Source organism: Cnephaeus nilssonii (genome assembly GCF_951640355.1).
Source record: "Cnephaeus nilssonii genome assembly, chromosome: 12".
NCBI classification, from domain to species: Eukaryota; Metazoa; Chordata; class Mammalia; order Chiroptera; family Vespertilionidae; genus Cnephaeus; species Cnephaeus nilssonii.
In genome coordinates this window covers 3,474,383-3,501,253 of record NC_137083.1, presented here as the reverse complement: position 1 = coordinate 3,501,253, position 26,871 = coordinate 3,474,383, and the positions used below count along the sequence as shown (strand labels likewise).

The 26,871-nt window shown below is 53.4% G+C and overlaps 1 protein-coding gene across 1 annotated transcript in view; it reads right to left on the bottom strand.

Annotated features, from left to right (window-relative positions):
- The window catches only part of IMMP2L (inner mitochondrial membrane peptidase subunit 2), a 461,183-nt gene extending 446,437 nt beyond the window's left edge, over positions 1–14,746 (bottom strand). Inside the window, exons 1-2 of the mRNA XM_079785593.1 lie at positions 14,719–14,746; positions 14,291–14,357 (exon numbers count right to left, since the gene is read on the bottom strand). The gene's annotated coding sequence lies outside the window, so the exon portion shown is untranslated. The remainder of the gene's footprint in view (positions 1–14,290; positions 14,358–14,718) is intronic.
- Positions 14,747–26,871: the final 12,125 nt, after the last annotated feature.

Below are 26,871 nucleotides of genomic sequence, written 5' to 3'. Positions count from 1 at the left end.
TAGAGCACTGGCCTGCAGACTGAAGGGTCCCAGGTTCAATTCTGGCCAAGGGCACATGCCCGGGTTGTGGGCTCGATCCCCAGTAGAGGGTGGGCAGGAGGCAGCCAATCAATGATTCTCTCTCATCGTTGATGTTTCTATCTCTCCCTTCCTCTCCTTTCCTCTCTGAAATCAATAAAAATGTATTTCTTAAAAAAAGAGCAGAGCAGGCCCCCTGAGAGCCACTCCCTAAGAACCATCTCCCCTGCTCCAGGCCACACCTCTTCCCAAGCTCAGTGTGAAATCAGAAAACTGGGATTCAAGTCCTGGCTCTGCCCATGGCGAGGCAACTAACTTCTATTTGCGTAGACCAGTGGTCGGCAAACTCATTAGTCCACAGAGCCAAATATCAACAGTACGACGATTGAAATTTCTTTTGAGAGCCAAATTTTTTAAACTTAAACTTCTTCTAACGCCACTTCTTCAAAATAGACTCGCCCAGGCCGTGGTATTTTGTGGAAGAGCCACACTCAAGGGGCCAAAGAGCCGCGTGTGGCTCGCGAGCCGCAGTTTGCCGACCACTGGCGTAGACTACCTACCTCTCCGGTCTGAGCTCCAACCACCTATGACTCTGTGAGCTAACTTCAGGCCTTTACGTTTTATATCAGAAATCCAGGGAATGGCCCCTTCCTCCCAGGACTCACCGTCCATCATCAGCATTGCACCTGTGCTCCAAGCCAGCTCTGCCCGCTGCCGCAAGGTCAGCCTACTCAGGAAATCAGGTTCCCTCCCGGTGACGACACTGCTACAGTCCTGGGCTGACCTTGACTTCAGACCTGTGCGAACCACACACACACACACACACACACACACACACACACACACGCCGAGGGGCTGGGTGGATAGGACAGGTCACACGCACTTTGGAAACCTTGTACTATCCTCCTGCTTCCAGCATCCAGGATCAGCACCCCGCCTGCCGATAGGCACCAGGAATAACACATGAAACTAAACTATTTTCATTCTGGTCAGCAAATAGATGTGTGTTTGTTTTTTGTGTGTTTTTTTTTTCCAACTTAATCAACAGCTCGGTGGCCCTGAGAATAATCCCCTGGTCTTTTCAACTTTGTAAGGAACGTATTTCTTTTATTGTCTCCTCAACATCGAGTGATATTAGAAAACACCGCAACGGTAGTTACAGTAAATGGCTTAGAAAGAAAATCCGGGAACAGTTTTGATAGATGTTAGGGAATACATGAGCCAGATAAAAATATATGAGCCATACGGAAATTCAAAGCCACTTAAATTAATAGCTATCGGCTCTGAATAATGAAGTTCTTCAGAACCCAACGCAGCTTTGTTCTGCAAAGAGACTAGGCCATCTCCCAGAGACCTTTCCTGGGCCGAGCCATTTGTTACCCAGCTCATTAAAGAGAAAGGCGGCAATATCGCCTCTTCCCGCACGTCCGGCAGGAAGAACCACCACGAAACCACAAATAACAAGTCAGTCTAGACGTGAGCCGTGCGGGGCAGGGTCCTGCAGGGAATACTGAAAATGTCATTTCTCCTTGGGCAAATTACACCTCCATTTGGCCGCAGTAAGGGTGTTAACTTCAGTACAAATAGTTAAGTCACATTGGATTTTCTGACTAACAGTACAGTGAGATTTTCATTATTTTTTTATAAAGATAGACTGATGGGCCACTCCCAAAATCAGTCAAAGAAGTACTCTTCCACAAATTACCAAATGGATAAACTGAAAGAAGCAGGATTGGGAAGAGAGAGAAAACGCAGGGAGGCCAGCAAAGCCTCCGAATGAGACCCCTCGCCCAGCACAGAGACCATCGGTGAGGCCGTGCACTTGTCTGTGCCGTGCTGTAGCGGGAAGTCTGGACACTGTGTCCGTAGGGTTTTGTAGTAAACATATTCTGCTCCACTGACGGGGAAAAACCTTTAAAAACATGGTCTCCGTGGCAGGAAGGCGGGTAGAACCGGGCTTCATTCTAACAGAGAAGCAAAGCCAGCTGAGAACGTGGCGGGGGGCGGGAGGGAGGCGGGCACGGAGCCCACACAAACTAAGGGGCGCTGGCTTTTTACAGGGGCAGGAGTGTGCGTGGAGCCCGAAGAACCAAAGGGCACCATCTGCTTGGTAAGCGGCAAACACGGCACCAGAGGAGCCCGAGGGGCTGGCACCCTGTTAGACATGAGCAGGCGGGGGGCGGGGGCGGGGAGCAGGCACAGAAACTCCCCAGGCAGAAAGGCCGCCGCCTAGCAAGGGGCAACTCGGGGAAAACTAGAACCTCGCCCCCCGGTGACCTTTCCTCCCCAGCATGTCACTGGCCCTGTGGTTTGGACCCCTGATCCTTCACGTCGATGGTCATGTGATTTAGAACCCCTGACGCTTCCTTCCTGAAGAGAGCATCTGGCCGAGGCTGCATTTCAGCTCCAGGCCCAGAAGAGCAGCAAAGCCAGACCAGTGAGGCCTCGGCTGCCCCAACACCAGCTGCACTGGATGATGACCCCCTGCCCCGGCACCAACCAATCAGTGGACACCCCGACCCTGAAAGAGCGCCCCTGAACGCTGATGAATATTCTGGTAAGGCTCCCTGAGACCTCCCTAAGCTTGCCACCTGCAAGAGAGAGAGAAAAACGCCCAGGACAAAGGGCCCGGCGCACACACTCCCTCCAGGGAGCACGCCCCTGCCACTCCCCTGCAGGCAGGTATCCCCCAACCTCTAAGGGACCCCATGAGACTCCAACCAGGGAGCAGTGGGCAGCAACAGCTCCTCCCGGGCTAAACCCTGAACCTGTCTCCACGGCCCCTTTTCTCTGGCTTCCTCTTCCCTTAGGCCCGTGGTCGGCAAACTCATTAGTCAACAGAGCCAAATACCAACAGGACAACCATTGAAATTTCTTTGGAGAGCCACATTTTTTAAACTTAAACTTCTTCTAACGCCACTTCTTCAACATAGACCCGCCCAGGCCGTGGTATTTTGTGGAAGAGCCACACCCAAGGGGCCAGAGAGCCGCATGTGGCTCTCGAGCCGCGGTTTGCCGACCACTGCCTTAGGCCATCCCCACCTCCAACCCCCTTTCCCTTAAATAAATTCCGTTTTTCCTTATTCGCAGTCTGACATGGCTGTGTAGCCTGCCCGTGCACCGCTGGCTTTAACCTTTCACACCCCAAACAAGACAAGAGTGAGACACGTCAAGTAGGAAAAAGACACACACACCCCCGCCCCCAAGCCTCTCTCTTATTCTGAACAAAGTTGCCTGCACCGAGTTCAGGAATGTTCACACACACACACACACACACACACACACAGATTACTCTTCTTAAAACATGAATCCCCAGTCATAAATCCTTCCATTTTCCCCTCCGTATTTATAGACCGCTAAGTCTAATATTTAGGTCATTCACAATCTAACCTCAATTTACATGTCCCACAGCCCCTTACTGTAGCCAAACAGTGTCTCATTGGTCCTGAACTTGGGAACACAAGGGCCTCCGCTATATCTTCGTTCCAACGACACCTGATGTTGTGAATGTTCTTCCCTCTCTTCCGAGGTCAGTTCAAGGTGACTCTCTGCTCTCTCCCGACCACTCAAAACCACACTGATTCAACGGCTATCTAGTGAGAGGCCAGTGCGGGGCACAAAGGGAGACAAATAAGGAAGCTTAATGGAGGTTGTGCTATGGGAGGTCCTGGCGAGGAATCCAACCTAGAATGAACCGTGGCCTCTAACCCTTTCAGCTGTCCCTAGACAGTGAGAAGATGGGACCCAGGTTTGTTTTTCTTGTTGTTTCATTTTTTAATGAAACAAAGGTCAAGGGAAGTAAGAACTCACTGTCTATAAGTCAGTCTGATTGGAGTAGAGAGAGCTAAGGCTAGAGTAAGAAAAGAGAAAAATGCTGGAGAGGTGACTAGGGCCAGTGAAACGGGGTCTTTTAGGCCAATTTCAGCAAGTTTCCACCTTAACCTGAGGGCAATTGTAAGCCACAACCACGTGAAGCAAGGGAGTGAGCTAGTGCCTGAAGAACGGGACAAAGTTCACCGACTACAACCCAGAGCTGAGCCAGCCCTGAAGTGTCCAGACTTGAAACTGATTCGAATACAAATACACTTTTGCTTCCCCGATGGGCCAGTTTGGAACAGCTGGGGGCAGAAAGCTGCAGGGAGATGGATGGGAATAGGTCAGGTGCCCTCCACTCTGCCTACGGGCTTAGAGCGAGTATCAGCTCCAGTCAACTTGAACTGCCCAGACCACCGAGGAGCGGAATGCAAGACTGGCTGATGCTGAAAGATCAGAGCTGACTCCGCTGTTTCCATTAACATAAACCCAAGGCGGAGAAGCACGGCCTCCCACGGGCTGAACCTGTGCCACTCACCCAACAACTTCAGGCTCCATCGCACGGAGAACAAAGCCTTGCTGCTTTTTTATCCTCCTTCCAAGACCTGGGGTTCAGTGTCCAGGAAGGTCCCCTGAAATGTAAGCTTCGTGAATTTCCCCACCGAGAGCCTGGCCAGGTGGGCAGTGGGAGCCCACCTGCAAGGAGGGGAGGCGGCCTATGTCCTCACCCAGGTCAGTGCTCGACGCCGGCCTGCTGGCCTTCTATGCGGTTGCTATGAAGACACGTTGTTCCAAACACACACATTCGAAAAGTTCCACTGCATGCTCTCTGGAATGGGTGGTAAGTGTTTCTCGCCAGCCTCAAGAGCCTGTCAGGTAACACCTTCCAGGACGCATGCGGACCGTTTCTTGTTCGGGGTGACAATTCCCCTTTGACTCCCCATGGCTACCTTCGGGGCTCGTGGTGGCACAGCCATTCTCACATCTCTTGCCACAGGATAGGCCATCTTTCTGTCCTTGGCAACAGCGTGTATTTTGAAGGTAACAGAAGAAAGTAGCTACAAAAAGTCGAGACTGCAACAGACTAAAGGTGTCAACGGTACTGAACAAAAAGGACTGCTACACTTATATTTCGAACAAAGCACTGTCGAGAAGGCTCAAGCTCGAAAATGTAAAGCATTCTACCACAGGCGTGCGTCAGTATGTCACTGGCCGTTCCTCTAGTATTTTAACTAGAGGGACATTGGGATTGGAACTAGAAGGGTAATTGATATACCACCTGCCTAAGGGTTTCAACCAGAGGATTCTTTTCTCTTCCCCCAGAATCCTTCTACCTAACCCTACCCTGCCCTAGTGACCCCCGCGCCCCACCCCACCCCCGCCCCGCCGCCCCGAGGCCGTCAGGAGAGCTGTGGGATCCAGGCTTTGCTCCCCATGCACAGGCCATCATGTGTGTCTCCGTGCAGACCTGGCCCTGTCATCCATGCTCTGGAAGGAGGACTGGAATGTCAAGCTGACCACGAGGTCATACATGTGCCTGGGAGCCAACCCCACAGGCAGAGTACCTCCAGGCATACACCTTCCATACGGAGACGCGGGCGGCTAAATCAATGACACGTTCGCAGATTCACAGGAGTCGTTTATTTCTCAGACACAGACACAGCTAACGAACCTTTTCAGCAGGACGAGAGGTCCTCGCATAACATTTCGTTCAATGTTGTTTCGTTATGACATTGGTGAGATGCCGTATATCATTTAGTCTTTCATAAAATTGGTTTCGTTTTACATCGTTCGACTCAGTTCCAGAAACCTGCCAACGGTGGTGAGTGAGGACTTCCTGTGTTGCCTTCTTACCCCAAATCATTACTTCCCTTAATTACTTGTCTACACACAAAAAAAATATTTTGAATTTTAAAAATTTTAGAGTTGAAGACAGTAACCAAGTATGACTCACTAACCATATAATTCCTTACATTTCTTTGCAATGGGTTAAACTAACATAGGATTCTTACAAACAGCTCATACTGTCCTCAAATAGAACCTCTGAAGTACATACCTCCATTCTCCCAGAAAGAGAATGAAGTTCAGCCCTAGCCAGTCTGGCTCAGTGGATAGAGCGTCAGCCCGTGGACTGAGGGTCCCAGATTCGATTCAGGCGAAAGCCACAACCTCGGTGTCAGGCTGGATCCCCCAGGCCCTGGTCGGGGTGCGTGCAGGAAGCAACCCATCGATGTGTCTCTCCCACATCGATGTTTCTCTGTCTTGCCCTCTCTCTTCCACTCGCTCTTAAAATCAATGGAAAAATATCTTCAGATGAGGATTTAACAAAAAAGGGAGAGAGAATGGAGTTCAGAGACCTAAGTCCATGTTCACGCAGCTGACCGCAGAGCTAGGGCTAAAATAAAAATCCTCAGGACGCCATTCCACTCCTTCTCACTCCCATGACCTCTTTAATGTCTGGAAAGTTCTCTTTAATGCCTATGTTTTAAACTGTTAAAATAAAGGTTTAATGAAATGTATGGCGTGTTAACATCACGGTCATATACGCCAGACATGCCCCAAACTACATCCACCTGCTGTCGTCACCACGTTTACCGACCACAGTTCTTCCCTACTGTGAGGGACAGTGTGGCCCATGAAAAACACAGGCCAGTTAGTTCCTAAAGGGCTCTGAACGCCCTTACAGAATTAGTTCTTTTTTAAACAAAACCAATTCTTTAGCATTTGCATCTGACACTAATAAAACTCTCATTGAACAAATAAGCTCTTGGGAAAATATCAAAAGAATCTGCTATACCAGGAAAACTAAAAATTAAGGGGAAAAGGCTACATACTATGTGATTCTAACTATATGAGCTCCTGGAAAAGACGAAAGTATGGAGACAGGAAAAGGGGGAGTGGCTGCCGGGGGCTGGTGAGGGAAGGGGGGGGTGAACGGGCAGAGCACAGAGGACTGGGGGGCAGTGAGACGCCTCCATAACGATGGGCACGTCGTCACACATTGCCCAGCTCACGGGATGTACACACGGACACCACCAAGGGTGAACCCCGATGCAAACGACAACCTCTGGGTGATGATGTGTCAGTATCGGCTCATCGGTTGTAACCAACGTGCCATTCTGGTGGTGATGTTGATAATGGGGGAGGCTGTGCATGGCGGGAGAGGGGGTGCATATGGGAAATCTCTACCTTCCACTCCATTTCGCCGTGAACCTAAAACTGCTCTAAAAAATAGTCTATTAGAAAATGAGGGTAAGTTACCTGTGGGACCCCACTCTCCTACCGCTTACAGCCTCAGGGTGTGCTGTTCCCTGTGCCGGGCAGCGCGCTCTTGGCCATCAACCCCAAGCGCCGGGCAACGCGGCGTTCCATGCTCCTCGCTCCTCGCGATGCCTGCTCTGCCCCCCGAGCCCCACTCATCCTCCACCAGGACCTCACAGACCAAGTCCAAAGACGGGAGGAACCAGGCACAGACAGCAGGCGGAGAACCCGGAGCGAGGCCAGGGCGAGGCAGGACTCCTAACGGGAGACGCCGCGGGGGAGCACGCAGGAGAGCAGAGAGGAGGGAAGACCCCAAAGAGGAAAATCTCATGAAACTCAGTCCCCTAAAACACAACACACGGTGCTGCAAGCATTTCCCTTCTCTACAATGTGCCTTTGCTGTGCGGTTCCCAAACGGCCTGTACCGTGTTTGCACCGTGTCCTCCGCTCCAAGCAGGACGGTTCTTCAGAGGCGGCCCGCAAACGCTGCGGACGTTTCCCATCACAGAGATAAAGAGCGGGTGTCCACGGGCCTTTACAAGGGCCGAGCCCTCGGAATCACCTTGAGGGTGAAACGGCAAAGATGGCATTTTTGGAGATTTATTGCATGAGAGAAAAGTGAGTCCCTTCTCCTTCTGGCACCGAGTCCAGAACCTGCCAGGAGCTGGGAAACCTAGCAGAGCTCCCCGAGACCTGAGACCGTCCCCGGGAGCGGCTGCGGGGGGCGGGCCTGCTCTGGCCACACTGACCACAGGCCGGGCACCTAGAAAACCATCAGGCCCCGGACAGCGCCCCGAGAGTCGGGTTTAAGTGCTCTGATGTGCGTAGTCGCCCATAGGAGAAGCCAGTGGTGGCAAACCCACAGGAAGTTCACACCACGGAGAGAGGCTGCTGGTCTCTCCATACGTGAGCCCCCACCCCCACAGCCACGACTTCTGACAGGCCCTCCCCACCCCCGTCACGCCCGATGCCAAACACTGCATTTTTAAAAATATATTTTTATTGGTTTCTGAGAGGAAGGGAGAAGGAGAGAGAGAGAGAAACATCAATGATGAGAAAGAATCACTGATTGGCTGCCTCCTGCACGCCCCCTACTGGGGATTGAGCCCACAACCCAGGCATGAGCCCTTGAACAGAATCGAACCCAGGACCCTTCGTCCGCAGGTCACTACTCTACAAACCAGCCGGGGCTGCATTTCTCACTGGGCCCACTTCTCAAAAGTCTGCCGTTGGCCGGAAAGGTCGAGCTGACTGTCCTCCCAGACTCTCGGCCATGCCTTTGGCATCCCCACCTCCTCCGGTCTGGCCTCCAGCTGCGGTGTTCTCTGCGACCCACACTCAGCCCTCTCCCCTCCCTACGCGGCCTGAGCACGCCCATGCTCCCCAGCCTCCAGCTCCTCCCCAGACGCAGGTGCCAAGCAGAGAGCTCTCCCCCTGCCCTCTCTCCCGGGGAGCAGCAGGACCCCACAGCCAACGCCTCCTAGTCTCCCCCTCCCGCCAATGGTGGGCCCAGAATGTGCCCCAGCCGGCGCTCACCATCTGCCCTCAGACCGGCTCCCTCTCCTCCTTCCCTCTCGCTGACCTGGAACCTGGAGCCACTCTCCGGCCCGTCCTCTCCCGTTCCTCTCACGTTCACTCACAGAGACCACCAAGCCTCCCTCCCCCTGAACATCTCTCCTGACCCTCCTCCCGCTGAGCAGCCCACTGCCCGCTCCTCGTCCGAGCTCTCAACCTCCGGTCATCCAGATGGACACACGTCCTCAGCTCTGGCCCGCAGTCCTGCCACCCCCTCCCTGCTCCCCCCGCCCCCCCCCCCCCCCCCGCCATCCACCCAGCACTGTCAGGGACCCTGCCCGTCCCCACAACCCTTCAGTGGTCACTCGGCCAGGAGGGAGAGCGGGCCCTGACTTAGCTGTCCCTCTCCTCTCGCTCCTGACTTTGCCCTCACACTCTAACTGGCCTGCAGAGTCCCAGAACACACTGCTCTGAGAAAGCCACACAACGCCCCACGATGTGAGCTCCTTGCCAGCCTGCCCTCCTACTCAGCCTCCAGACTCAGCACACACTCAGCCACTGCTCAAGCGCCCGCCCCCCCCCCCCCGGTCCCCCGCCCCCGGCGTCTCCATGGGGATCAAGAGCTCCTGCGAGCCTTCCTGTGCACGGCTCTCCATTGTGGCAAATCGCACGGCAGACTCCGAGTGTCCGTAGAGATATGTGGGGCGCGGCTACAGCGTTTGGACAGGTCCAAGCCTGGGACTGATGAGAGGGCACAGGCCTCTCACGGCCTCGTGCAAGTCCCAGCGTGGAGGGCAGGGCCTCCCAGCACAATCATAGCCAACAGCTGGAGTTGTCAGCTTGAACCTATGGTCCGAACACGTGGCCCCATATGCCTGAGTGAAGTGGGCTTGATAGGGTTCAGGTGCATGTAGTTGAGTAGGATCAAAACCCACGAGAATGTTGTAAACATCTTGACCTCGCCCTTCCTTTGCCTCGTGGAAATCTGGCTATAAAATAAAGACACGACTTGTGGGCGCTGGCGCTGTCTCTCAGGGAGCAGCGTCCCACCCAGACCCAGCTTTCATTCTCTGGTCTGTCTTTTCCAAGCCTTTCAGCCGCCCCCTCTCAGGGTCACCCTTGGCCGTGCCGGCGCGGCACAGAGATGTCTACTGTCCTACTAGCCCAGCGGTCGGCAAACTCATCAGTCAACAGAGCCAAATAGCAACAGTACAACGATTGAAATTTCTTTTGAGAGCCACATTTTTTAAACTTAAACTTCTTCTAATGCCACTTCTTCAAAATAGACTCGCCCAGGCCGTGGTATTTTGTGGAAGAGCCACACTCAAGGGGCCAAAGAGCCGCATGTGGCTCGCGAGCCGCAGTTTGCCGACCACGGTACCAGACTATAAACTCCTTGACCAAGGACAGTGATTTTTCATCTTCGTATCTAGTTCAATGCACAGAGCATACAGTGTAAGAAAAGAAAAAACTAAAGCCCGGCCGGCGTGGCTCAGTGGTTGAGCGTCGACCTATGAACCGGGAGGTCACAGTTCAAGTCCCAGTCAGGGCACATGCCCGGGTTTTGGGCTCCATCCCCAGGGGGGGGATTCTCTCTCTCCCTCTCCCTTCCTCTCTGCAATCAATAAAAACATAGTTTTTTAAAAATTAAAGAGGAATGAATGAACTATAGGACAATGAAAAGGCACAAAGACAGCTGCTGGGCTTTGAGTAGAGGAAATCCAGATCCTAAGGAAGTACACTAAGTCCCACCCATAAAAAAAAGAAAAAAAAGAAACGCGGGGTTGTTCAGGTGGCACCGCAGTGATAAGAGAAAAAGCTGATGATCGGGCTGAGCAGGCAGTCAGGAGGTCAGAGTCTGCGCAGAGCAGCTGACTAAGGGCCAGAGATAAAGGGGTTCTTTCTAAGAGGGAAGCAATTCATCGACCTCCGTCCGCCCATGGACTGAGCAAGAGACCGGCACGTTCCCCTCAGCTCACACTCCTGCCCTTTGCCATCGCTCCCCATACCCCTCCCGGTCCCACAACCAAATACCAGGTTCCACCGGGAATTCCCCTCGTTGGCACCACCTGTCCTGGCCAGGGGGGTTGTCTGGGATGTAAGAGAGATGGGGAGTCTTTGTTCTGGTAGCAAGGACCTAGAGGCAGGAAAACTAAACAAGTCTTTAGAGTCTTTACCGGGGACTTACTCTGTACCCAACAGCGTGCGACTTTACAGGCGCTCAACCTGACAGAGACCGCGAGGAGTGACCCCATTCTACGGATGAGGAGTGTGTGTCCAAGACCGCACGGCTGGGCCGTGACACAGCCTGTCCCCGAGCCCGGGAAGACAGCCTCCAGAGCACCGAGACGGCCCTGACATCGTACCAGGACAGGGACACGGTCCCGCCACTCCCGGCTGGAACTCAGAACACACGCTTCTCCAACACCTGTTGTAACTGTCGCTGAGTCTACACCAGGCGTCCTCAGACTACGGCCCACGGGCCACACGCGGGTGTTTTTGCCGTTTTGTTTTTTTACTTCAAAATAAGATATGTGCAGTGTGCATAGGAATTTGTTCATAGTTTTTTTAAACTATAGTCCGGCCCTCCCACGGTCTGAGGGACAGTGAACTGGCCCCCTGTTTAAAAAGTTTGAGGACCCCCGGTCCACAGGGCCACCCGCAGGACGCGCCCGCAGTGAGTGAGCGGAGCTGTGGGCCGACCTGGAGAGCTAAAGCCATTTGTTACTTGGCTCCTGTGTAACTACCCCGTCAGCGTGACAACCAAATGAACTTAAACGTGAGTTTTTGGATCACAAAGGGTCCTTAAATGAGGCTTTCCTTTAAGAATATTTTTCACACACACACACACACACACACACACACATCACCAAGGATAGAAACGGTCCCGCCTTGTGAGAACGGCGCTGGCTGACCCCGTGGGACGTGCTGGCCTGTGGGCCCGCTCCCAGGGGGCTGTCGGTGGACTAAAGCGCCATCCTCAGCCCTGCAGGCGGGAACTGATGATGCAGGTGCCACGCACCATGCCCGCCGGCTGCCAGGCCTGCCATCTACTGGCTGCACGTCCTCCTCAGCCACGCGAACCGGGAGCCTGCTGTGGAGTCGGCCTGTGGACCTGCCTTCCGTGGCTCGGAGAGCAGCATCAGACACGCTAACTGCACGGCTGAGCTGCATTGTTCAGCCCACCGCCGGGCAAAATCATGACGGCTCGGACACGAAGCGCCAGCATTTCTATGTAAAGCCCACTCGGCACAGACCTTCCTGAGCCGGAAAGGAAATCCCGGCTTTCCGACCCAGCGCGTTGCAGCGGGCTGTCTCCTCGCCGGGGAGCAGGCAGAGCGCCTTAGACACAGGACAGCAGCCCTCCCCCTCGTCTCTCAGCCCCCCCTCAGCTGTCCCTCTCCTCTCCCTCGGGTGTGCGGGCAGGGCCGGGATCGAGTCATCTGATGGGGGAGTGTGAGCCGCATCAGGGCTCAGGCCTCGTCAGGGAAATTCCGGGATCAGCTGTAACAGGCGATCGATCGCTGTGAAAATGCAAAGCCCCCGGAGGCTGAGCACCCTCAGGAACGTTAAGTACTAGATCGTTTTTCCACAGCCACGGAGAAGTCCCAAGAATGTGACGGGTGACCGGAGAGAGACACAGGGCGGGAAACGAACGGGCCCGTGGCTGTCTGTACCCACGCCTGTAACTATGCTCACCGCGGTTCTGACAGACGAGCCGTTAAGGGGCAGAGAGTGTTACCGGGCCCAAAGGGCAGAGCTGGCAAAGCCAGAGCCAGGAGCCAAGCCTGCCTCTAAAAGACCGTCTGCAGCCCAGCCGGTTCACTCAGTGGTTGGAGCGTCAGCCTGAGGACTGAGGGGTCTCGGGTTCCATTCTGGTCAAGGGCACGGACTTCGGCTGCAGGCTCGATTCCGGCCGCTGGGTGGTGGTGGGAGAATGTGGGAGGCAACCAATCCATGAGCCTCTCTCACATCGATGTCTCTGTGTGTGTGTGTGTGTGTGTGTGTGTGTGTGTGTGTCTCCTCCACCCTTCCACTTTCTCTAAAAACCAATGGGAAAAAATATCCTCGGGGGAGGATTAATAACAATAAATAAAGGCCTGTATGTAAAAGGCATGCTACTTCTACTTGAGGATTTGGGGTGAAACAGGAATGGCGGTAAACAGCCAGAAATGCGGAGACAAAAGGCAGAAATTCAGAATTTTGTCCAATAGAAATACATAATTATGAAATTAAAAGCCGAAGAAACCAACCCACACGCTGACAGCAGCATTGTGGGAGGGAGTTCCGAGGAGACTCGCTTCCTACCTTTTATATCCTCGCAAGGTTCTGTCCCTTTTTTAAACCGTTGTGACCAGAAAGACTCCTTTAACACTCGGAAGAAAAAATGAGGGCCACGTACGGAAGCCCACGCGAGTGAACGCCCTCCGTGCATCGTCCCTGCACTCGCCAGGCCGCCTCACCTCTCACCCGTGAGGGAGAACCCAGAACATACCCCGTCTATGACGATACGGGCCCCACGCACGGACCCACGGGAACTGCCCACCCTGCCCACTGCAGGACGCCGCTGGGGCCGGGGCCTGAGCGCTCCTGACGGCAGCCCAGGGAGGCAGGGGAGCGCCCAGCCCGCCCAGCAGGCCGGCAGAGCCGGGACCAGGAGGCTTGTCGTTAACACTTAACTGTTGGGAGAACTGGCCAAGGCTCCACCCCAAGAGCCACCTCCGCCGGTCTCCGCACCCCATCATCCCGCTCAGCAGCAGATAACAAATCTCTGTTGAATCCTTGAGTGAACCCACCGTCAATGAAACCACCATTTCCGGCTTTTCAGAAAGTCGATGCTGTGGTCACCGGCCACGTGACACAGACAAACAAGAAGGCAGGCGCAGGCCCAGGCGGCCCCTGTCGGATGCCACGGAGGCAGTCCCAGATGTCCCGTGTGGGCGTCTCCGTGTGGGTATGTCCCGTGTGGGTGTCTCCCTGTGGGTGTCTCCCGTGTGGGTGTCCCCCATGTGGGTTTCCCATTCATTCGTGCTGGTGGCTCACAGAACGTTAACTAATTCAAACCCCTGGCTTATTTGGGACCGAGGGGTGCCGGGGTGCTCCCACCCTCCGGGAGAGGCTGGGTTCCCGTCACCCACAGGAGAGGCTGGGCAGTGAGGTGCTGGGCGTGATGGGAATGTCCCGGAAAAGGGCCGAGAGAGGGGACCCCGCTGAACATCACAGGAACCCCAGGACTTCCACGTGCTGTTGGGCAGCCTTCCAGGAGAGACTGCGGTGGGGGTCTCACGGCACAGGCCCCTCCGGTGAGCTGGGGAGCAGATCCCCGAGGAAGCGCCACGCTGCCATTCACGCTGTGCTTTGGGGTGTGCTTTGGGGTGTGAAGGGTGTGCACAGGGGTCCCCTTCTAAATGCAAAGATCCCTGGGAGGGCCCCGTTCGTCACCTGGGGGAACGCTGGCCCTTTAATAACCAAACCCCCGAGGTGCGAGGCCACGCTCCGCAGGAGGGAAGGGTCAGGGCCGGCGGCCAGCCACCCGCACCGGGACCCTGGAGAACCTCCGGGGGGGTGAGAGCACGTGGACGTGGGCCCCCAGGTCCCGGGGGAGGGGGGCTGGGGTGCAGACCTTGTGCCCTGCAGTCTGGGGCGCCCTAGCTCCCTCCAGCCCTGCTCGGTCCTTACTTACCCTTTCTCCCGCTCTTCCTCGGCGAGAAGGGGTAAGTGGCTATTTTGTGCCCAATTTGGCCAAAACCCTAAAAGTAAACATGACAGACAGACACGTGTTTTAAAACCCGGAGGGTCAGGCCTGAGGAACTCCCACCCGGCCCCACAGCGCGCCCTCCCGGCCTGCAATGGGGGCGCAGCGGTCCCCCTTGGGGCTCGGGGTCGCCCTGAGTCGCCGGGGGAGCAGGCGGCAGGGGCGGCCTCCGACCGGCACGCGCACGCTCACACGCTCCCTCCCGAGCCCGCCCGCCAGCCCCCCGCCCCCCGCCCCGCCCGCCGCCCGGGGAGGGTCCTGGGTCCGGGGAACCCGGGCGGCGGCGGCGGCGGCGCCAAGACCCCCCGCGCCAGTTTCAAGGCCCCCCACCCGCCGGCGGCGCCCGCCCTCCGCACCCGCAGCGCAGCTCGGCCCCGGGGAAGGCCCGCGCGGCCCCGCCCTCCGCCGGCGGCAAGCCCCGCCCCCGCCCCCCGGCGCGCGGCGGCAGCGCGAGGCCCCGCCCCTGCCGGGTGGCAGCCAAAACCCGGGCGGGATTTACGACGGATCACGACGTCGGGTCGTTCAGCAAGCGGTTGCCCTGCACTTAGTCTGAACTCGGCGGGGCACTCCAGGCCCAGAGGCGCCATGGAGCGGAAGGGTGCGGAACCCAGGTTTCAGCGGGGACAGTGGCTGAGCTCTGCTCCCCCACCCCCGCCGTCCATGCACACAGCCAGCAGCCTGTGCACACAGCCGGCAGCCCGTGCACACAGCCGGCAGGACCTGCACACAGCCGGCAGCCTCCGCACACAGCCGGCAGCCCATGCACACAGCCGGCAGCCCATGCACACAGCCGGCAGTCCATGCACACAGCCAGCAGGACCTGCACACAGCCGGCAGCCCCTGCACACAGCCGGCAGGACCTGCACACAGCCGGCAGCCTCCGCACACAGCCGGCAGCCCATGCACACAGCCGGCAGCCCATGCACACAGCCGGCAGTCCATGCACACAGCCGGCAGGACCTGCACACAGCCGGCAGCCCCTGCACACAGCCGGCAGCCCATGCACACAGCCGGCAGCCCATGCACACAGCCGGCAGTCCATGCACACAGCCGGCAGGACCTGCACACAGCCGGCAGGACCTGCACACAGCCGGCAGTCCATGCACACAGCCAGCAGGACCTGCACACAGCCGGCAGTCCATGCACACAGCCAGCAGGACCTGCACACAGCCGGCAGCCCCTGCACACAGCCGGCAGGACCTGCACACAGCCGGCAGCCTCCGCACACAGCCGGCAGCCCATGCACACAGCCGGCAGCCCATGCACACAGCCGGCAGTCCATGCACACAGCCAGCAGGACCTGCACACAGCCGGCAGCCCCTGCACACAGCCGGCAGCCCATGCACACAGCCGGCAGTCCATGCACACAGCCAGCAGGACCTGCACACAGCCGGCAGGACCTGCACACAGCCGGCAGTCCATGCACACAGCCAGCAGGACCTGCACACAGCCGGCAGTCCATGCACACAGCCGGCAGCCCATGCACACAGCCAGCAGGACCGGCGCGTGGCTGGAGAAACTAAATCGCCTTCCTGACCCCTGGTCCTCAGACGGTCCACTCTTCACCGGGTGGTCCCACCCACGGGGCAGGTGGAGCCGAGAACCACCAAACCCACAGAAAATACTTCTCTCTCTAACCCCTTCCCCATTGTCTCCCTCAGGATGTCTGGCTTGTCCCTCTGGATTCGGACAGGTCACTCTGCGGTTTTCACATCGTTTCATGGAAAGTGAGTATGGCACTTGGCTCCCAGAGACGGTAAATCAAAGGTTTAAGAACCGACACAGACTTCAGGAGCTGATACACACACACCCTCGGAGTCTCGGGGACCGAGCCCGAAGGGAGTAGGCACCACATCCGAAGTGTTTCTCGTTTGTCACTGAAATAATGAGTGTAGGGTGAGCTCTCCCTGGCCAGTCCTTGAGGGCTCCGCTCCAGCTGCCCTCAGGGAGAGGCCCTGCTTCACACTGGACGGGGTCACAGCGACCCCGAATCAAGACAGGGAGCTACTGGCTGTGGGTAGTTAAGTGTCTGGAAGGTGTCAGGATAAGCAATAAGACGGGCATGTGTGAATTTTATTAGCGTGTAAAGTAAATAAACATAAGAAGAGTTGCTAATGCAGACCCAACTTTTTCACTACAATTCATCAAACGCACTTAAAAAGAAGCTCAGGTCATCTGGAAAGGTTATATACACTGAGTGGCCAGATTATTATGACCAGTGTGTATCCTATATAATAAAAGGCTAATATGCAAATTGTCCCCTCTACCATGGCCAGGCTGGCCAGACCCCACCCATGCACAAATTCATGCACCGGGCCTCATATATATACACTGATAAACTGAGTGGCCAGATTATTATGCGTTCAGAGATCATAATAATCTGGCCACTCAGTGTACTGTATGACTCTAACCATCTGATCTACTGGAAAAGGTGAAACAATGGAGACAGGACGATCTATGCTTGCCAAGGGCTAGGGGGGCAGAGGGATGGATAGACCGGATGACACTCATCTGTCAGTGAGGCTCAGTTGTAACAAATGGACCACTTGGGTGCAGGGATGTTGAAGGTGGGGGAGGCTGTGCAAGTGTGGGGTCAGAGGACACATGGGAACTCTACTTTCTGCTCAGTCTTGCTGTGTACTTAAAACTGCCTTAAAAACAGTCTATTTAAAAAAAGTCTTTGTGGTAAAGCCTCAGAACACCCCCTTTTCTTCAAATCCATCAATTAAATTCTAAACCGAATATTTGGCGTTGTGTGTGGGGTTGAGATATGGGGTGTCTCCTTATATCAGAGGAGCCCTCCAAGGGGCGCCACTATTGTCAGGAAGAACGTGAACCGAGTTTTCCTCAGGCACAAAGTTAAATTACTTCAATTAGGCATCATATCTGACAAAGTCTATGAATGCATTTACATCCAAGTCTATTCCTATCCACGCATGCTTACAACCAGTAAGCAAAGCATGCAAGATACCACAGAGGCCTTCCATCTGTTAGGTCTCAAGTTCTCTTTACAGTCTTAAAAATTATTGAGGATTTTTAAATATATAATTTTATTGATTTTTTTTACAGAGAGGAAGGGAGAAGAAGAGGGAGAGGGATAGAGAGTTAGAAACATCGACGAGAGAGAAACATCAATCAGTTGCCTCCTGCACACTCCCTACTAGGGATGTGCCCGCATCCAAGGTACATGCCCTTGACCGGAATCAAACCTGGGACCCTTCAGTTCACAGGTCGACACTCTATCCACTGAGCCAAACCAGTTAGGGAAAAAAATTATTGAGGACTTAAAGAGATTTTGTTTGTGTGGGATGTATATGTACATATTTATTAAAAATTAAAACAAAAAAATGTTAAATTTGTGTTTAATTCATTTTTTAAATTATAAACCCATCACATGGGGATTTGGAAACACCATAAAAATGTGAATGTGTTGGCTGATTGCCTCATTAACTAAGTCTCTTTTTTTTCTTTTTCAATGATGAAGACTTAATAAAAAAAAAAAAAAAAGATTTCTCTTTAACTCATATGCCCAAACTTTCTTGGTCATTCTTAGGCCCCGTGATGCAGGGAAAGCATGACATTTAGCCCAGAGAAGAAGAGGCCGAGGTGAGAACTCGACAGCTGTCTTCCTAAACCTCCAGGGCTGTCCTGAGCAAGAGAGACTGCATTTATTCTAAGTGACCCAAGAGGACAGAATTAGGATAAATGAGGTGGAGTTCTAGGGAAGAAAACTTTGACTTCATATATAGATCCATTTTCTAGCAACTAGGAACTCTGAAAAGAGAACAGATTAATTCAAGAAACAGCCATTCCCTGTTGTTGAAAAAGGCTGGACAACCACTTACTGGGGATATTATCAAAGGAACTCTTTAAGAACGTATGATTTTTTCTATCTCTGTTACCTCATTCCGTTCTCGTAATAAGTAGGGCAAGTATTCAAACTACCAGTTATAGATAAGAATAATGAAATTCAGAGAGCGCATTGGTCCGTATTCTTGGAAAACTATAAAATAACTCGAGCTAGCCCGAGCAAAAAAAAAGGAAGACCGGGTAACGTGGAGTGGTATTTCACGGAACCTCGGGCCGGTATAGAGCAGCTGGGCTCCCGGAGGGGCCTGTAACCCACAGAACTTCTCTACGGCTTGACTCTGCTTCTCTCTACACAACTGCTTTGTTTTCTTGTTTTCTGTGTTGGGGGGGGGGCGCGGGGGGGGGGAGGGTAAAACAACACATGTTTGTTACCTCCCACTTCTGCAAGTCAGCAGTCTGGAAGGAACTGGCTGGGTTCTCTGCTCAGTGTCTCATGAAACTGCAATCCAGGCGTCCACTGGCTGTTCTCTCCTCCTCGGGTACTCTTTCCGGCGCACTCCGGTTCTTGGCAGAATGCATTGGCTGTGGCTGCAGGACTGTGGTCCCTGCTTCTTGTGCTGCCTGACACCGGAGGCCACTCTGCTTCCAAGGCCTCCCGCATCCTTTCCCAGGGGCCCTCTCCATCGGCAGACCAGCAGTGCGCACGGACCCTCCGCATGCCTGACTCTGACTTTGTCTTATCCTCTGCTTGGCTTTCTGTCAGCTGTATTTTCTGTGCTTTCCGGCCACACAACAGGTGGAAGATACTCACTCCACAGTTCCCTGGTTTACATCTCTGTCATTCAAGAGACCAGCCCAAGAGGGTTGGCTGCCTCAGTCATTTTGCACTTTATGGCGCCAATTGATATCGTTTCCCCTTCTGATTCCTAACTCAATTGATAAATAACCGCAAATAACACTGGGTTGGAGAATGTGACTTGGACTTGGGGCCAAAATGAAGTTTCCTGCAACTTTGCCTTGAATGGAACTCATTCGGTCGCGAGCAAATTATCAAACAACTGCATCTCGGGAGCAGGCCTGGCCGGGGAGCTTAGCGTATGGAGAAGGCCGTGGGACGGCATCCCAGGGTAAGCACACACACAGGAAGAGAGAAAGGAGCCCGGACAGAGCATGTGCAATGACCCTCTTCCCCAACTCACCAGTTTTGTCATCCACCAACTTCCAGGGGGAGGAGGAGCTGAAGGCCGGGAAGAGGGGCAGAATTTTCTCCGTAACCTTTCCAAGCGATGAAGGAATCTGGGTGATGGACTAAGGCAGGAATGTGACGGTGGGAAGAGAATAGTCTTCCCACCGTGACCAATTCCTATTTTCGGAGACGGAGAAGGAGTTTGGTGCCTTTGAAACAGGGATTCCCCTAGTTCCCATCAACCACCGCTCTAGCTGAGTGGCTCAAGGGAAACACATGGCTGCCAGTGGGTCACCGTTACGGATGGACGGGCGATTCTGGACAAAATGGCTCAGCATATAGCCCCCAAAGTACAATCAGAACACTTCTCTCTCTGCATCACGAAAGTATCTTTAACATGAAGGTCCGTCCAACTACGCCACATCCAAATGCAAACACACACACACACACACACACACACACACACACACACACACCCATTCACATACGTATGCTCACAAGTGGAAGACTAACCCAAAGAAATGGGTGAATAGCTCATCACACCCATCAGAGATGTCTTGGAGCCACCGGTCCTTGTGTGCACTATTTCCACGTAATGTCCATTTCCTCCTCCGACTCACTTTTGATTTAGTTTTCACCTTTTTGCAATTTATGGATTAAATTAGAAATGTAACCACCCCTGCCACATGTAACACACAATACTGGAGAGAAACACCCAGGTAGAGAAGTAGCAAAAGGGAAAATGGTTCAGAACATCTGGGAAGATGAAAAAGTTATGGAGCTGATCAGTGCTTATGATTGCACAACAATGTGAGCGTGGTTGATGCTGCTGGACTGGACCCTTAAAAGAGGTGAAAAGGGTACATTTTATGTTACGTATATATTATTGTAATAAAAAATATTGGTTGGAAGTCAAGTAGGTTTGGAAGCGCTTTTAAAGCTCCAAGCTCTTCAAATTGTCTCCCTCCTTTTCCCTCATTAAGTTCATTAATTAATAAGCATTTATCAGGAGCTTTTCTATTCATCCGTGTGCTAGGCACAGCAGAAAATTCAAAGCAAGGCATCTTTCTTCCCCCGAAATAATCCGTCGCTTAGTTCTTCCTGAATTGAGATGAAAGGAAACCCGCTTAATTTTTTACAAGGTTTTGATTTGTTGGGAAAGGGTTGTTAATGGGTGTGCTGGGGGGGAAATTCTTCCACTTTACAAATAAATCACAAAACAAAGTTAAATGGACTATTTTAAAACCGCGGGACTTCTTTAATATGCTAATGTGCATCTTGAATCTCCAAGACAGGATTCAGTAAACTGACTTCCTAAACTCATTTGATCAGGAATTCTTTGTTCTCTTGACGCCCAGTTAGTATCTCTGTCTCTGTGGCTGTGGAAGGTGAGCTGCAGACGCACCAGCCCAGGTGGGGGTTCTCTTTCCCCAGGGCTACTCGTGTTATGCAATCTGTAATGACGGTGTGGGTGCCTCGTCTATTTTACCCCTAAGTGTTCCAGAATGTGTACAGAGTTATATTAATGAAATAAGGCTTTAAGAACATTCAGACATTCATCTCAGGTAAAAACTGCTGTTTAAACTTTAACCCTGCTATTTTGACGTCTGCACGCACTTACTTGCTTAAACAATAGGGTAGTTACCTCAGCCCCCAGATTGAGACCTGGAGACTCACATTAATCCATCCCACATCACAAAGGTCATTTTCCTGTGCCTGTGGACCAGAACCACAGGAGACGGATTCCCACTGACTCAGTGGCTCCAGGAGTTGACTACCTTTAGAGATTATTAACCCTGCTCAGTCCTGCTTTTGTACAATCTGCTTTTGCAAGGTAAGTCTGCATTCCAATGTCTAGAATTTAGAATTTAGCATTTAGGACAAAGGAAAATTCTTGTGGTTTAGACCTTTAAAAGGACTGCCCACACCTGGGACAGCGCGGTCGTGAGGGTGGCCACCTGCGTGTGGTGCTCTCGCGGCCGTCCTGGCCAGTTCAATAAATCCTCGCCTGCTTTGTTAATCAATCAGCAGCCTCCGGTGGTCTTATTCTGACTCCAGGTTTCGACCCCACAACAATTAACACTTTCTTTTAAAATTTAAGGTGGAGATTAAACATTCAATAGAGACTATAAAGTAATTTCTTACCTCCATGGACAGTTCTCCAGTACCTTTACTTGTCATTGAATCTTTAAAAAAGTTATTTCCATTTTGGGAAGGAGGACTTGCTAATGGAGATTCTACAGAAAATTGTGATGCTGACTTGGTGGTATGTGACTTCTGAACATTTTTTAAATTTCATTTTCAGTTATAGCTGACATTCTATATTATTTTATATTAGTTTAAGGCAGTGGTCGGCAAACTGCGGCTCACGAGCCACATGTGGCTCTTTGGCCCCTTGAGTTTTTAGCAAAGGCCAGCTTAGGAGTCCCCTAATTAAGTTAATAACAAGGTACCTACCTAGATAGTTTAAGTTTAAAAAATTTGGCTCTCCAAAGAAATTTCAATCGTTGTCCTGTTGATATTTGGCTCTGTGGACGAATGAGTTTGCCGACCACTGGTTTAAGGTGCCCAGCACAATGGTTAGAGAGTTCTAAACCCTACAAAGTGACCCCGATAATGACCCCACACAGTTATTACCGTGTTAACGACTGTATTCCGGGTGCTGCACCTTACATCCGGGGCTGTTTTGTAACCTAAACATTTTTAATTTAGAAGACTAGGGACCCACGCCTCACTCTTTTCTTGATAAGAGAATTCCTCCCGAGTTGGATCCCAATCAGCAGCCTTCGGGCCCGATTTTCTCTCTGCCTTAGGATAATGACAGTGTGATCTGCACTGTTCTTCATCCATAATTGTAAAAAAAAAAAAAGTCTCCCTTTCCCCATTGCTAGGCCTGGACTTCAGGTCACCACCTTCAGCACTATATTCCCACACTGTCCACACGTTCTCTGATTTTCTCACAATTACACACGGCGGCCCAATCCAAGTCCAGGAGTGGCTGATGAAAGCGAAAGACGCAGCAAATCCGAGCCCACTTCCTGATATTAATGTCCCTCTCGATTATATTTCCATGAGCACATTCACGTTCATGTTTGTGAAGTGCATGCGGCCATTTAAATAATGGCACGAGCATCACCAAGGGGTGGAGATGATGGCGTGGCCCAGATCAGACACTCAGCTGTGAAGGGGGCAGAGTTTGCCACCCCAAAATATGCCTCTTTGGGAAATGGATGATTTTAAGCTGGTTATTTTTAAGACATAAAAGACTGGGGTGGGGGGGAACCTTTGACCTTCCCCCCAGCTGCCTAGAAGAATTTAGGAAGAGGACCTGCTCCAGAAGGGAGCTCTCAGCATCGGTAACCACGGGTGACATGAGCCAGGGCGGCAGGCAGGAGGCAGGCCCACGTGCTCAGTCCGCCCTGGTCACCTTGGTCAGGATGCCCCAGCAAACATTTCCTTCCGTCTTCATGGAATTGCCTTCCTGCCCTTTGAAGTCCTAAACCACAACCACTCCTCCCCCACCCCCGCCCCCTCACCCACCCCCAGCCCCCTCACCCACCCCCAGCCCCCTCACCCACCCCCAGCCCCTCACCCACCCCCAGTCCCCTCACCCACCCCCAGCCCCCTCACCCACCCCCAACCCCCAGCCCCCTCACCCACCCCCAGCCCCTCACCCACCCCCAGTCCCCTCACCCACCCCCAACCCCTCACCCACCCCCAGCCCCTCACCCACCCCCAGCCCCCTCACCCACCCCCAACCCCCAGCCCCCTCACCCACCCCCAGCCCCCTCATCCACCCCAGCCCCCTCACCCACCCCCAGCCCCCTCATCCACCCCCAACCCCCTCACCCACCCCCAACCCCCAGCCCCCTCACCCACCCCAGCTCCCTTACCCACCCCCTCTTCTCTGGCTCCTCTGTCTTTTGTCACCGGGGTCCCAACAGAGAACTCAGAAAGGTGAGGGGAAAGATCCTGCCCGCCCCCATGCGGGAGCCACCTTGAATGCCATGTCACGTCCATGCCCTCTGGTTACCATGACCCATAGAGAGGGAGAGTCGAGGGGGAAGAATCGGCTGTTTCAGAAATCGGTCCGTCTACTGGGGAACGAAAAGGATTTGTGAAATCAAAGCTAACAGAGTCTTTACAGCACTCAGAATTCCCAACCCAAAATCCGCACCGGCCTTCTCTAACACGCAGCCTTCCTCTCCCGTGGCTCCCGCCGGCCCACACTCCGCACACGTCCCCGGAGGGGCCGGCCACAGCGACAACCTGTGACCGTTTTCATCACGTCTAACCTGCCACCTGCGACAGCCCACGGTGCCGAGCTCATTTCCTCCAGGTCACCAAGGACAGACGAGCCCGGGACGCACTGCGTCGTCAGGAGCCGAGGCGGTGCCTGGTGAGGCGCAGTGACAAATCTGTCCTCCGCTTCGCTCGCTTTCCTGAAGCATGTGTCCCCTTCTGACATTTATCAAAAGAAGTTCAATTTTATCAAAAGAAGGAGGTCAAATAACGTGCACAGCTACCTCACACTTTGCCACTCAGAGGTCAGGGGGCGGGAAGGAATGGGGAGGGGGGGGTGGAGAGAGAGAAAGCCACGCTGAGTGATGCAGGAAACCAAACAGGGGGAAGGCCAGGCCTCACAGTCTTTTTTATATATATACTAGAGGCCCGGTGCATGAAATTCGTGCAAGAGTAGGCCTTCCTTCCCCTGGCTGCCGGCACCGGCTTCCCTCTGGCACCCTGGACCCAGGTTTCCCTTGCAGCCCCGACTTCGTCCGGAAGGTCGTCCTGAAGGATGTCCGGTCAAATTAGCATATTATGCTTTTATTATTATAGAATATATTTTTATTGATTTCAGAGAGGAAGGGAGAGGGAGAGAGAGATAGAAACATCAATGATGAGAGAGAATCATTGATCAGCTGCCTCCTGCACACACCCCACTGGGATTGAGCCCACAACCCGGGCATGTGCCCTGACCGGGAATCGAACCGTGACCTCCTGGTTCATAGGTCGACACTCAACCCCTGAGCCACACCGGCCAGGCTGGCTGCACGGTCTTACAGGCTGTTAGGCATTTCCAACTCCACCCCCTGGCTTTGAGACCCACGTTACTGGCTGCTGCAGACTTTGGAAGACTGTGTTCCATTTTCTCCAAATATAAGGAATGGCACAAAGTGGGTGTGCTGTGTGTTTGCACGTTTCGTTTGTGCTTTTCTTGATTGTTTGTTGTTTTTCCGCTCCATCAGGGAAGAAAGCAAATGAAACCCCTCAGCACCGCCTCTAATGCAATGCACCCCGCGGGCCAGCAATCGATATTTCTCACGGTGATGAGAAATGCCTTTTCTCTGGCAGAAAAGGATAGTCTGGGTCAGAAAAACGAAAGCCGAAGTTGTGACAGAGGAGGTCAGATTGAGGTCAGAGGGAGGGGTCCTGTTGGGAGGCTCTGGTGGGGCTGGCACTCTGCCGCCCCAGCGAATATATTTTATTATTATAGAATATATTTTTATTGATTTCAGAGAGGAAGGGAGAGGGAGATAGAAACATCAATGATGAGAGAGAATCATGGATCCGCTGCCTCCTGCACGCCCCCTACTGGGGGGTCAAGCCCGCATCCCGGGCATGTGCCCTGACCGGGAATCAAACCGTGACCTCCGGGTTCATAGGTCGACGCTCAACCACGGAGCCACACAGGATGGACCAGAAGATTGTCTTTCGACAGTTTTAAAGGTCCCACGGAGACAGATCCCCAGTGGCTCACCCACCAGAGCCAGGCAAGCTCCGTGGCACAGTGCGCTCCTCGGGGCAGTTCCCACCCAGCCCGGTATATCTGGGCTCCCAGAGGTGACCCCGAAATGGCGCTAGAACCTGGCCCCCGCTCTGCTTTCCCAATGTGAAGCTCCCTCCCCACCAGTTTGGTGTGTTGTGTCTTGGTTTCGGGTTGTCTGTGGCCGATCCTTACTTCCCAGGCAGGGCTGGGCATTCGGTCTTAGGACCCGATTATTCCATGATCTCTGGGTGTGGGTGAACAGCTCACAGAGCTCTCCTCTGGGCGAGGGACGGCAGGGAATCTGGGATGTGAGTCGGTTCTGCTTGTCTATTTGGAGATCAAGTCGATTAAAAGCCTCACGCCCTCTGGGGAAGGGACGTCTAGGCTGTGAGTGTCCTATTTCTGCGTTTACTCTCGGCCCAAGGCTAACATTTTAGACTCGGAGTGATAAGGCTCCTCCCTCTCTGTCTGTAGGAGTGACTATGATTCAGAAAGGCCTTTGCTTCTCATGGTGGGAGTGATGACCGGACTTCCAAATGGTATTAATAAACAGAACTGCAAACCCTCCAACCCCAGAACAGCAGGTGCCAAGAGGCTTTTAAACGTCCCCGAGAAGATTTATAAGATTCCTTACAAAATCGTGCAGCAGAGCAGACTTAAGAGGGCCTCCGTGGTTGCGTAGTATTCTGGCTGCACCCATACAAACCACCAGGCCACACCCACTACCACCAACCTATTTTGTAATCAAAATAACCTTGTGAGGTATTTTTGATCAAAAGGGAAGAGACTGTAAATATATTTTTTTAAAAGAGAGAGAGACTGTAGGGAATTGTGTTCCAATGGAAACCCTGTGTGACTAGGGTCTAGCCTTTCACCGTCTTGGAGCCATTTTGCACCTTTAGAAATGGACAGACCGCCGGGTCTTGTCCGAGAGGGCGCCGATGGCTCTCTCCCTCCCGCGGGAGCTCCCCGCGGCCCGCGTTTGCAGCTCCGCTCCTCTCCTCCACTCAGATCTGTGCTTTTGGACCCTCCCCCCGAACAGGTGAACCACCGCCGGGCTCCCTCCTGAAATGGCTAACGGAAAGCCTTTCGCACGCGTGGGTTTCTGTCGGCGTGGGAGTCGTGATCTCCCCGCTTTGTATTTTGAAAGGCGTTTTTTAACAGCACCTTTCACCATGGGACCGAGGTGAAACCAGGGAAGAGAGACAAGCAGGATGCCAGGTTTGGGATGCATCTTCCGTGGACGGTGTGCAGACGAGGCCTCAGAGAGACGGACCTGCCCACAGCGACAGAAGCCGCTCCCGGGGTGAGAGAACGGGAGGGGCACACGGTAACACGGGAAAAGGCAGCTGAAATGGCGAAGCACCTGGGAATGAATGCACAACGCGTCAGGGTCTCACATCCCCAAATAAAATAACGCGAGAGCTCTCTCCTCTGACCTAAGAGAGGCCGAGACGTGAGGGATGCTGCCTTCCCGCTGCCCACGCCAGCTGCTGGCCTGGGAATAATGATGTGTCTTTGCACTGAACGCTCACAGTCAGAACTGGAATTGTTTGTTTGGCGTGAGCTTCAGTACAGCACTTGGGCATGGACAAAGGGAGCATTTCCATACTCCCTGGATATGGAGGACGTATTCCTGTCCCTCCTAGAGCGAGAATAGCGTCTAAGGAAAGACAACCTAAAGGGCCTGGTGATTCTGAGAATGTGGTGTTAGGGATGAAATGAGAAACCTCAATGAGGGGC